General features: G+C 37.9%; 1 protein-coding gene across 1 annotated transcript in view; it reads left to right on the top strand.

Moving 5' to 3' along the window:
- Positions 1-12,936, top strand: part of KLHL3 (kelch like family member 3) — a 277,231-nt gene that overhangs the window by 25,405 nt on the left and 238,890 nt on the right. The window contains exon 3 of the mRNA XM_020893036.2: positions 483-582. The gene's annotated coding sequence lies outside the window, so the exon portion shown is untranslated. The remainder of the gene's footprint in view (positions 1-482; positions 583-12,936) is intronic.

The following is a 12,936-nucleotide window of genomic DNA, read 5'->3' as shown; positions in this document are numbered from 1 at the left end:
AAGAACCGCATTTCAAAATAGAAAACCGATTCGTTGAGAAGTCTTCACTTTTTTGTGTTTTTTTTTTTATTGAGCACCTATGAAGTCGCAGATTTAATCTTTATTACTGGTTGAGCAGCATTTGAAGTATTGTAATTTGTTAATGATTCTGAATCATGACTTAGAGGAATTGGGCCAAAATCACAACTTTTCCACTAGGGGGTTGAAGCTCATCATACGAACTTGGAAGACTTAACCTTTGTGGAACTCCTGTTCTTTGTCTGTGAAATAGGGTTAGCAAAATGCTCAGCATACTTGAGGTTTTGAGGCTCATTTCAGAGACATAATCTTAAACCTTTCTTTAAAGAATGAAGAGTTATATTGATATATAGAAAGTATTTATTAACAACAGCTAGTACAGTCTCACGATTCATACATGAACAAGTGACATTTGTGGTAAATTTACCCGTTAAGTTCTAATCTCCCTCCTTTCCTATTCTCAGCTCCAGGGTCCTCTGGAATCTAGAATCACATTTCAGATTATAACTTGGCCCTCAGACCAAAGAGAGAGGACTTGAAGTCCTTCTGCCTGGTGAGACCTAGGTAAGACATAATGATCCCCAGCCCAGCCCTTGAGCCTGATGTCCAGGGCTGCATATTACAAGGAAGGAATGCAGCAGAAGAGAAGACTTGTGCCTGATAGCATCTGCTGAAAGTGGGCTTTCAGAACTGATAGTAGTGCTCCTTACTCATAATGACATTGTTTCCTGTGTCTCCCACCCTGTATCTGGTAAGTTCCAGCTGTACTTCTCATACCTTAGGCCAGCAGTGGCAATAGTTCCAGTTCTGTTAGGTTTGAAAACTGGGAGACAGAGAGCCTGCAGAAGATAGCAACCTTAGCTTGGTTTGACTTAGCTGATTGAATCCTGCTGTTTCCTGTGAGTGATAGAGGAGGCATCTAAATCCTGATCTGTGACTGTGACCCAAGCCAGAAATATATATGGTTTTGCTTGTTGACTTCTTCAAAAGGGCATCTTGTGGCCAGTTAAGAGAATGTGATGAATTGAACCTTGAGGTCAGGCAAAGCATTGTATATTTGGAGAGAACCGTCTAAGAATTGCCTTCCAGAGCTGGAGGACTGACAGAGCAAAAGTCTAAAGAGCATAGGATGAACCATGAATTGCCCTGTGACACTGAACAATAATTTCATGCTTTCTGGGACTCAGTTTCTAGTTTTCTCCTTTCTTCTTCTTACACCTTTGATAAACCCTACAATTTGTCTATAAAATCCAAACACCATTATGCACTGTGCATAGATTACCTTGGTAAACACAGGAGCTACAACACAAGTGGATCCCAGCAGGCTGCTGCAGGGACTCTGCATCTGGTTAAGAAACAGAAGAGACACTGTCATCCATATTGTCAAGGCTCTGAAACCTTAGTTGAATGGTGGCCATGAGCTAGCTGTTACCACCCACACTATGCATTTACTTTATGAAAGGGATGATACTCCTAAATTAAGTGTCAGTTTGGATATCTGCTCCAATGCCACCCCTGTTTCCCCTCCCCTCCAGCATTCTGTTAGTTGAGATGGTGAAATACAACACTAGGTGATTACATTTGAGAAATGAGTATTGGTGATTATTTAGAGACTGTACATTAAAGGTTTAAATAACTTCTTTCTTTTTTCATTTATTTTTATTAGTTGGAGGCTAATTACTTTACATCATTGCAGTGGTTTTAAAGGTTTAAATAACTTCTAAATTTTACTGACTAGATTTTTTTCTTCCTCCTTACAGTTGTTCTTGTATCTTTTAGGTTTTTGAAAAGCATCCCTCTCTCCTTTTTTAATTACAAGGGAATTCATTCCTTGGATAGTTGGAATATTCTATTATGGGACTGAACTCCTAGAAACCAACTGTCCCTTATGGTCTGGCACACAGACAAATGGACAACCCACAGAACTACCACGGAGTTATTTCTGAGACCCATAGATTTCTTAGGAAGCTTTTCCTGTGTATACTTTTCAAGAAAGTTGCATTGATTCCTTCCTCTCTGGGCCTGTGTCTCCATTACTGAAACCCCTCAGAAAGCTTTTAAAGTTGAACCTACCCTGTGGGGGTCAATATACAGTGGTTGAACTAATGTAGAATAACTTGATCTGATGTTAGAGGTTTCATTAACAGGGGAACTGATGGTCAGAGACACTCTAGTGGTTTTCTTCTTTATCCTGTGGGGGAAACAAAACCAAACACAATCCAGTTAAAGAAAGATTAGAGGTGGCTTTGATACAAATGCCTCACTGAATACATGAATATATACTGAATATATGACATTTTTACCTTTAATTCTTATTTTTCTTTTGGTTTGCGTAATAATTCAAGTGTTTTCTCTTTGAGCAAGTATTAGTAGATTATAGCTCCTAGTCGTTTTGGTTTAGATTTCCTTTGTCTTAGTCCCATAATCAGTGGGCTCTTACACTTAAATTGCATGAAAAAAAACTTCCAAAGCAAATATTCAGATTACACTTTGGAAAGTTGATAAATTGATTGGTCTATTTTTTTAAAAGTAGAATTCCCCCTATAGTCATACATGACAAATGCACATTCACATTTTGTACTTACTCTGACATTTCTGTCACATATGCCAAGCATAATCCCAGAGAAAAAAACGTTTTCTTACTTCTCTGGGTACTTACCTATAAGAAAGGGAAAAAAGAAATTCTATCTAAATCTGATGGGAATTTAATGAAATGTAGTTCAAGTATATTATATTCATACTAGGACCAGCAAATTAAGCAAATTAATTACATATAGCATATCAATCCAAAACATATGAATTCTTGACTAAGGATGGAAGTATTTTAATATTTGCAGTGTAAAACTTCCAGATGTTTACCTTTATGAAGTTATGATGCTTGTACCCAGAAGAACTGCTGGCTTATTTCCCCAAAATTTCATTTCAGAGGGCATATATTAGTATCTCTGAATTTGCATTTTGGTTTGAAGTCCTTAGCATATTTGTTATGATAAGAAATCCATTGAACCTAATTAAACTTAAAAGCTTTCACACAGCAAAGAAAATGGTTGATGAAACAAAAAGACAACCTACTAAATGGGAGAAAATGTTTGCAAATGATATGACTGATGAGGGGTTAATATTAAAAATATATAAGAAGCTCATACAGCTCATCAATAAAACAACTCGATTAAAAAATTAGCAGAAGACCTGAATAGATATTTTTCCAAAGAGGGAATACAGATGGCCAACAGGCACATGAAAAGATGCTCAAAGTTGCTAATCATCAGGGCAGTGCAAATCAAAACCACAATGAGATATCATTTCATACCTGTCAGAATGGCTGTCAGAATGGCTATCATCAAAAGAACCCAAATAATAAATGTTGGCAAGGATGTGAAGAAAAGGGAATCTTTATACCTTGTTGGCAGGGTATACTATGGAAAATAGTATGGAGATTCCTCAAAAACCTAAAAATAGAACTACCATATGACTCAAGGATATCCACTGCTGGATATGTATTTGGAAAAAAGAAAAACACTAATTTGAAAAGATACATATACCCCAGAAGCATTATTTACAGTTGCCAAGATATGTAAGCAATCAAAGTGTCCATCAATGGATGAATGGATAATGATATATATGGAATACTCAGCCATAAAAAGAAATGAAATTTTGCCATTTGCAACAACATGGATGGACTTGGAGGGTATTGTGCCAAGTGAAGTAAGTTCAGACAGAGAAAGACAAATACTGTATGGTATCACTTATCTGTGGAATTTAAAAGCTACAGAAAACTAGTGAATATAACAAAAAGGAAGCAGACTCACAGATACAGAGACCAAACTAGTGATTGCCAGTGAGGAGAGGGAAGGGGGAGGGGCAATATAATAATAGGGAATTAAGAGATACAAATTATTATGTATAAAATAAACTATAAGGATATATAGTACAACACAAAGAATGTAGTCAGTGTTTACAATAACTATTAATGGAGTATAAGCTTTAAAAATTGTGAGTCACTATATTTTACACCTGTAGTAGTTTAGTCGATAAGTCGTATCCAGCTCTTATGACCCCATAGCCTTCTAGGCTCCTCTGTCCATGGGATTCTGCAGACAAGAATACTGGAGTGGGTTGCCATGTAACTTATATAATATTCTACATCACTTGTAACTCAATTGAAAACAAAACGCTTTGAAACATGTTGCTGTGTTTACTATAAGGAAGGGATGTAAAGGATCATATTATCTCTGTGAAGACTTAGTAGAGAAATACATCTCAGTTCGTAGAATGAGGAATAATTGGGCTTCTCCTGTGCAACTGGTTTAGTTTTTCCTCATAGATACTGTGGATCTTAATATTGGTTTTATTTCCCTCTGTATTAGCTACCTGAAAGTCTAATGCTCACTTCATGAAAGCCAGTAATTCAACAGCGACTAGAATCAGAATCTTCTAAATCTGTAACCTGATGCTTGTCTTTTTTTCATTTTATCTATGCTGATTATTTACCCACACCAGCATAGATCACATGACCCCACAAAAATCTTTATTTCTTGATAGAAGAGGTACATTGGAAGATGTAGACTAGCTTGAATAACAAAATATTGTAATTTCCAGAAAGCCATTGGTTTATGGAAATGGGGTGAAATTGTAACTATTCCAAAAATCCAGGCTGTATAGTCACTTTACACTACAATTCTTAAAGGACATAAAATAGTTCCCACTTTAAAAGTCTTTTGCAGAAGTATTTGATACCACCATTAGGACTAGGTTTATCTAATCTCCTTTTAAAAAAATCATTATTTATTTATTTTTGGCCATGCTGACTCTTAGTCGCTGCGCTGGCTTTTCTCTAGTTGCGGAGAGCAGGTGCTACTCTCTGGTTGAGGTGTGTGGGCTTATCATTGTGGTGGCTTCTCTTGTTGGGCTCTAGAGTGCATGGGCTTCAAAAGTTATGGCTCAGTAATTGTGGCTCCCAGGCTCTAGAACACAAGCTCAATAGTTGAGGCACACAGGCTTAGTTTCTCTCTGACATGCAGGATTTTCCCAGACCAGGGATTGAACCCATGTCTCCTGCATTGGCAGGCAGATTCTTTACCCCTGAGCCACGGGTGAAGCCCTTAATCTCCTTCTGATCTCACGATATAATACTGTAATAGTTGGTGTCTTTTTTTAGTCTTAAGACCCCCTTTATCATCTTAAAGTTTTATATTCATTTTAGAGTTAATTTACTTAAAAATTTTGATGATATAAAAGAGTTACTCTTTCATGTTTGATTTCCTATGGTGGATAATGGCTTCAGAGTGTGCATTTTATTATTATTTAAAATTTACATATATATTATGTCTATTCCTTTCTATGTATATAGTACTTTATAATAAATTTGTAAAATTAAAATAAATCTGCAAACTGGAACTACTTTTTAACTGAGTTAGTTGTTTTTTAATTTTCAAAGAACAGATAGGATTTTTCTTTGGTTGTTCAGAAGATAGCTTTAATTCTATGAGTGTATAAGGGCTAAAGGGATTGCAAATACACACAGATTATCTTTATGTCCAAAACTGGGCACAAAAAGAGTCTATACTTATAGACTGTCTAAATAGGATAGAATCAAACAGTGTTAGATGTATTTATTTGATTTGGATCATTTTTCTAATGAATGAAAGCTTTACAAACACTCAAACTTTTTAATTAGTCAAGACCCCAGGAGCAATGCAAAGGAGTTTAGAGTTAGCTGGCACAATAAAAGTATATGAAAAGCTCAATACTGCAAAAGATATATGATAATAATAATATAGGTGCTGTCTTAGTAATTTAACTTATATGCAGAGTACATCATATAAAATCTCAGGCTGGATGAATCACAAGCTGGAATCAAGATTGCCAGGAGAAATGTAATCAACTTCAGATATGTAGATAGTACTATGCTAATGGCAGAAGAGGAAGTAAAGAGCCTCTTGATGAGGGTATAAGAGGAGAGTGAAAAAGCTGGCTTGAAACTCAGCATTCAAAAAACTAAGATCATGACATCCAGTCCCATCACTTCATGGCAAATAAAAGGAGAAAAGTGGAAGCCATGACAGATTTTATTTTCTTGGGCTCTAGAATCACTGTGGACTGTGACTGCAGCCATGAAATTAAAAGATGCTTGCTCCTTAGAAGGAAAGCTATGACAAACCTAGACAGTATATTAAAAAGCAGAGATAAATCACTTTGCTGACAAAGGTCCATATAGTCAAAGCTATGGTTTTTCTATTCATAGTCATGTACGAATGTGGGAGGGAGACCACAAAGCAGGCTGAGAGCTGAAGAATTGATGCTTTTGAATTGTGGTGCTGAGGAAGACTTTTGTATTGGACTGCAAGATAATCAAACCAGTCAATCCTAAGGGAAATTAACCTTGAATATTCACTGGAAGGACTGTTGCTGAAGCGCCAGTACTTTGGCTGCCTGATGCAAAAAGCCAAGTCATTGGAAAAGACCCTGATGCTGGGAAAGATTGAAGGCAAAAGAAGCCGGTGGCAGAGGTTGAGATGGTTAGATAGCATCACTAACTTACTGGGCATGAATTTGTGCAAACTCTGGGAGATAGTGGAGGACAGAGGAGCCTGGTGTGCTACAGTCCATGGGGTTGCAAAGAGTTGGGCATGACTTAGCAACTGAACAACAGCAACAACATCTTATCAATACCACAAGACATCAAAAACACTAATGCCAGAAGACATTTAATAATGCCAGTGACATCACAAGACAGCATGTAATCACCCCACAGGCTGCTGGTAGTAAGTGCTGTGACTTCAAAGGAGACAGGAGCTTGACTGGTATAATCAAGAACTCTTTATTGCAAAATTCAGACTTAAATTGAAGAAAGTAGGGAAAGCCACTGGACCATTCAGGTATGACCTAAATCAAATCCCTTATGATTATACAGTGAAAGTGAGAAATAGATTCAAGGGATTAGATCTGATAGACAGAGTGCCTGATGAACTATGGACAGAGGTTTGTGACATTGTACAGGAGGCAGGGATCAAGACCATCCCCAAGAAAAAGCAATTCAAAAGAGCAAAATGGTTGTCTGAATAGGCTTTACAAATAGCTGTGAAAAGAAGAGAAACTAAAGGCAAAGGGGAAAAGGAAAGATACACCTATTTGAATGCAGAGTTCCAAAGAATAGCAGGAGATAAGAAGCCTTCCTCAGTGATCAATGCAAAGAAATAGAGGAAAGCAATAGAATGGGAAAGACTAGAGATCTCTTCAAGAAAATTATAGATACCAAGGGAATATTTCTTGCAAAAATGGGCATAATAAAGGACAAAAATGGTATGGACCTAACAGAAGCAAAAGGTATTAAGAAGAGGTGGCAAGAATACACAGAAGAACTATACAAAAAAGCTCTTCATGATCCAGATAACCACGATGATGTGATCACTCACCTAGTGCCAGACATCTTGGAATGCAAAGTCAAGTGGTCCTTAGGAAGCATCACTACAAGCAAAGCTAGTGGAGGTTGAGCTGTTTCAAATCTTAAAAGATGATGCTGTGAAAGTGCTGCACTCAATATGTCAGCAAATTTGGATAACTCAGCAGTGGCCACAGGACTGGAAAAGATCAGTTTTCATTCCAATCCCAAAGAAAGGCAATGCCAAAGAATGCTCAAACTACCGCACAATTGCACTCATCTCACATGCTAGTAAAGTAATGCTCAAAATTCTCCAAGCCAGGCTTCAACAGTACATGAACCATGAACTTCCAGATGTTCAAGCTGGATTTAGAAAAGTCAGAGGAACAAGAGATCAAATTTCCAACATTCGTTGGATCATCGAAAAAGCAAGGAGTTCCAGTAAAACATTTACTTCTGCTTTATTGACAATGGCAAAGCCTTTGACTGTGTGGATCACAACAAACTGGAAAATTCTTCAAGAGATGGGAATACCAGACCACCTGACCTGCCTCCTGAGAAATCTGTATGCATGTCAGAAAGCAACAGTTAGAACTGGACATGGAACAACAGACTGGTTCCAAATCAGGAAAGGAGTACATCAAGGCTGTATATTGTCACCCTGCTTTTTTAACTTATATGCAGAGTACATCATGAGAAATGCTGGGCTGGAAGAAGCACAAGCTGGAATCAAGATTGCTGGGAGAAATATCAATAACCTCAGATATGCAGATGACACCACCCTTATGGCTGAAAGTGAAGAGGAACTAAAGAGCCTCTTGAGGAAAGTGAAAGAGGAGAATGAAAAAGTTGGCTTAAAGCTCAACATTCAGAAAGCAAAGATCATGGCATCTGGTCTGATCACTTCATGGGAAATAGATGGGGAAACAGTGGAAACAGTGAAAGACTTTATTTGTTTGCACTCCAGAATCACTGCAGATGGCGACTGCAGCCATGAAATTTAAAAATGCTTGCTCCTTGGAAGAAAAGTTATGACCAACCTAGACAGCATATTAAAAAGCAGAGACATTACTTTGCCAACTAAGGTCCGTCTAGTCAAAGCTATGGTTTTTCCAATAGTCATGTATGAATGTGAGTTGGACTATAAAGAAAGCTGAGTGCTGAAGAATTGATGCTTTTGGATTGTGGTGCTGGAGAAGACTCTTGAGAGCCCCTTGGACAGCACGGAGATCCAACCAGTCCATCCTAAAGGAAAACAGTCCTGAATATTCATTGGAAGGACTGATGTTGAAGCTGAAACTCCAACACTTTGGCCACTTGATGTGAAGAACTGACTCATTTGAAAAGACTCTGATGCTGGGAAAGATTGAAGGCAGGAGGAGAAGGGGACGACAGAGGATGAGATGGTTGGATGGCATCACTGACTCAATGGACATGAGTTTGAGTAAACTCCGGGAGTTGCTGATGGACAGGGAGACCTGGTGTGCTGCAGTCCATGGGGTCGCAAAGAGTCAGACATGAATAAGTGACTGAACTGAACTGTTGTGCCAATACTTTCCTTTTCTCTTTACCTCCTGTGTGGGGAAATAACCATTCAGTGATATGGAATGCTCTAGGATCAGATTGCCTGGATTTACTATTTATTAGGTATATTAGGTTTACCTCTATTACCTATATAAGCCTCAATTTCCCAATCTGTAAAACAGGCACAATAATAGTGTTTATTTCTAGGGTTGTTTAGAGGAAAAATGAGATAGCCTACAAAAGCACTTAACTCATATTTGTGCCACATATCAATAACTCCATAAATGTTAGATGCTATTTTTGTTGTGATGGTGATTGCTATATGTAGATCTAGGGAGAGTTCAACCTTTCCTCAGAAGGTTTGAATCTAGTTGTCTTTGATTTTTCTTCTCTTGTGAACTTACAATCCTTATATTAATAGTGCACCTCTGGTTTTTTTTTGGCCATGCCATGTGACTTGCAGGATCTCAGTTCCCAACAAGGGATTAAACTGGGGCCACAGCAGTGAAAACCTAGAATCCTAGCCAGTAGGCCACAAGAGAACTCCTATAAGACACTTTTGTTTCCAATTCTTTACTGTTGTGTACTTTCATCTTACATCAGGTTCCTTAAGATCAGGCATCTTTCCGTGTGTCTCCACGGAAAGTATCTAGTCCAGTGTTGAACACATAATAGGCATGGAGCTGATTGATTTTATAGATTATCACATGAGCAGATGCTGTTAACAGTTGTCCTAGGAGATGTGTGTTAGTTTGTGTTATTTCCCTCAATGCCACTCCACAGATAAAAGCAGTTGATATAGAAAGATTCCTCCTTTTCCAGAAAAGGGAAACCTCTGTACTGTTGGTGGGAATATAAATTGGTATAGCCACCATGGAGAGCAGTATAAAGATTCCTTAGAAAACTAAAAATAGAGTTACCATATCCAACAATCCCACTCCTGGGCATACATCTGGAAAAAAACATAATTTGAGAGGATACATGCACCCATGTGTTCATAGCAGCACCATTTACAACAGTTAGGACATGGAAGCAACCTAAATGTCCATTGATGAAGGAATAGATAAAGAATATGTGGTACATGTACACAATAGAATATTACTCAGTCACAAAATAGAATGAACTAATGCCATTTGTGAGACATAGATGGGACCGTGAGACAGATGGGCCCTAGAGATTTTCATATTGAATGAAGTAAGTCAGAGAAAGACAAATATCATATAATATCACTTATATGTAGAATCTAAAAAAATGGCACAAATGAACCTATTTACATAACAGAATTAAGTCACAGATTTTGATAAACCTTACGGTTACCAAGGGGAAAGGGGGAGGAAGGAATATACATTTTGAGGCTGGGATTGACATATACATACTATCATATATAAAATAGTTAACTAATAAGAACTTATTGTGTAGCACATGAAATTTTATTAAATACTCTGCAATGACCTATATGGAAATAGAATCTAAAAAGAGTGGATGTGTGTTTGTGTATAACTGACTCACTTTGATGTATAGCAGAAACTAGTACAACATTGTAAATCAACTAGATTCCGATTAAAAAAATGGAATATAGCCATCTTAGGTGAAGTTAACCAATCACAGAATTGCAGACTAAGACATGGGAAATGTTGTCAAACATCTTCAGAGAACAAAACTCTAAGGGTCATAGAGGTTATGTATTTGCTGCAGGTCATGCAGTCTGTTGGTGGAAGAGTCAGGATTAGACTCCAAATTTCATGTTTTCTAATGCAATCCATATAGGCCTATATCTGTATTACTGGATAAATGTAAAACTGCAGATATTAGTCTGAGTAGTTGAGACGGTAGTAATTTTTTTTTTTTAATCAGAATAGAGCATTTTTGTGATTCGGAATTCACTGGGTAATGGAAACCATCTTTTTAATTTGTGTGTTAGCTTCTTGAGGGTCTGTTTTGTTTACTCTTGTATCCCTAGTGCCTGCAATAGTGCCGGGCACATAGGAGATACTCAATAAATATTTGTTGAATACATTTGTTAGCAATCTTGGCTGAGATGTCAGTTGAGAATGTTTGTGACTTCTGGAGATTCTAACCTTTAAGTATCAGACCCTGGAAAGAAACCCTAGAAATAGTAGGGAAACTCTGGCTGTGGCAGGAAGATAAAAATGAAATGCTTCCCCTCATAGGAAGAGAAGAATTAAGAGAAAGTGTAAGAAACTTTTGGAACTTCTTGGAAGAAACATACCTTATAAATAAAAGGTCATTTGGTTCAAGAGGCTAGAATTTCGTTTAAGCCTCTTGGTATATTTTGAAGGAGAAGCTAGAAAACATCAGCAAAGTAGTTTTGGTGGTGAATGAAATTCCAAGTTTTTGCCCACCTTCAAATTGTCCTATGCTCCCTGGCTAATGAGGAAAAAAGAGGAAATCCAATTCTTATAAAGGGAAGGCCTCCTCAACATCTCAGATGCTTCTTGTTCTAAGCATGAACAATGAAACTTCATGCACAAGGCACTAGACAGCCTGTGCTGCCATTTCATCAGTGGCATGAAGAGGCCAGGCAGGATTTCCCATCTTCTGTCCATGATCTTCCAGCTAGTAAAAGGAGACAGTGATAACTAATAGAGCCATGAGATGTCCTGAATCTTACATTGGGATATGCTACTGGTTAGCGTGAATTAAACCATCTCTGTCTGAAGACGATACTGAAATGGATAAAATTATAGAGACACCAGATAGTGTGGGAAAGAGAGCACTAATTCAGGATTGAGGAAATCTGGATTTTGGTTCTAGATCTATCATTAACTAGTTATGTGCCTTGGACAAGACTCTGGTGTATGCATGTGCACGTACACTCAGTTGTGTCCACACCCCATGGATTGTAGCCCACCAGGCTCCTCTCTCCATGAAGTTTTACAGGCAAGGATACTGGAGTGGGTTGCCATTTCCTAAGCCAAGACCCTTTGGAGTCTTGGTTTTCGCATATCTAATAAGAAGTGAGAAGGTTTCTTCTAGGTCTGTTTGCGTTTTCAAAATATTTTAGAAATTAGATCACAGCAGGATCCTCTATGACCCACCTCCCAGGGTAATGGAAATAAAAGCAAAAATAAACAAATGGGACCTAGTTAAACTTAAAAGCTGTTGCACAGTGAAGGAAACTATAAGCAAGGTGAAACAAGGCAGCCTTCAGAATGGGAGAAAATAATAGCAAACAAGGCAACTGACAAAGAATTAATCTCCACAATATATAAGCAGGTCATGCAGCCCAATTCCAGAAAAACAAATGACCCAATCAAAAAATGGGCCAAAGAACTAAACAGACAGGTCTCCAAAGAAGACATACAGATGGCTAACAAATACATGAAAAGATGCTCAACGTCACTCATTATCGGAGAAATGCAAATTTAAACCACAATGAGGTACCATTCATACCAGTCAGAATGGCTGCTGTCAAAAAGTCTACAAAAAATAAATGCTGGAGAGGGTGTGGAGAAAACGGAACCCTCTTATACTGTTGGTGGGAATGCAAACTAGTATAGCCATTTTGGAGAACAGTGTGGAGATTGCTTAAAAAACTGGAAATAGAACTGCTGTATGACCCAGCAGTCCCACTGCTGGGCATACACACCAAGAAAACCGGGATTGAAAGAGACACACGTACCCCAATGTTCATCACAGCACTGCTTGTTTACAATAGCTAGGACATGGAAGCAACCTAGATGCCCATCAGCAGACGAATAGATAAGGAAGTTGTGGTACATATACACAATGGAATATTACTCAGCCATTAAAAAGAATGCATTTGAATCAGTTCTAATGAGGTGGATGAAACTGGAGCCTATTATACAGAGTGAAGTAAGTCAGAAAGAAAAACACCAATACAATATATTAACGCATATATATGGAATTTAGATGATAACGATGAGAGGCACAGATGTAAAGAACAGACTTTTGGACTGTGTGGGAAAAGGCGAGGGTGGGATGATTTGAGAGAATAGCATTGAAACATGTATATTACCATGTGCAAAATA

This window comes from Odocoileus virginianus, chromosome 3 (genome assembly GCF_023699985.2).
Source record: "Odocoileus virginianus isolate 20LAN1187 ecotype Illinois chromosome 3, Ovbor_1.2, whole genome shotgun sequence".
Classification (NCBI taxonomy): Eukaryota; Metazoa; Chordata; class Mammalia; order Artiodactyla; family Cervidae; genus Odocoileus; species Odocoileus virginianus.
The sequence above is the reverse complement of the archived record's forward strand: the minus strand, read 5'-3'. Positions and strand labels throughout refer to the sequence as shown.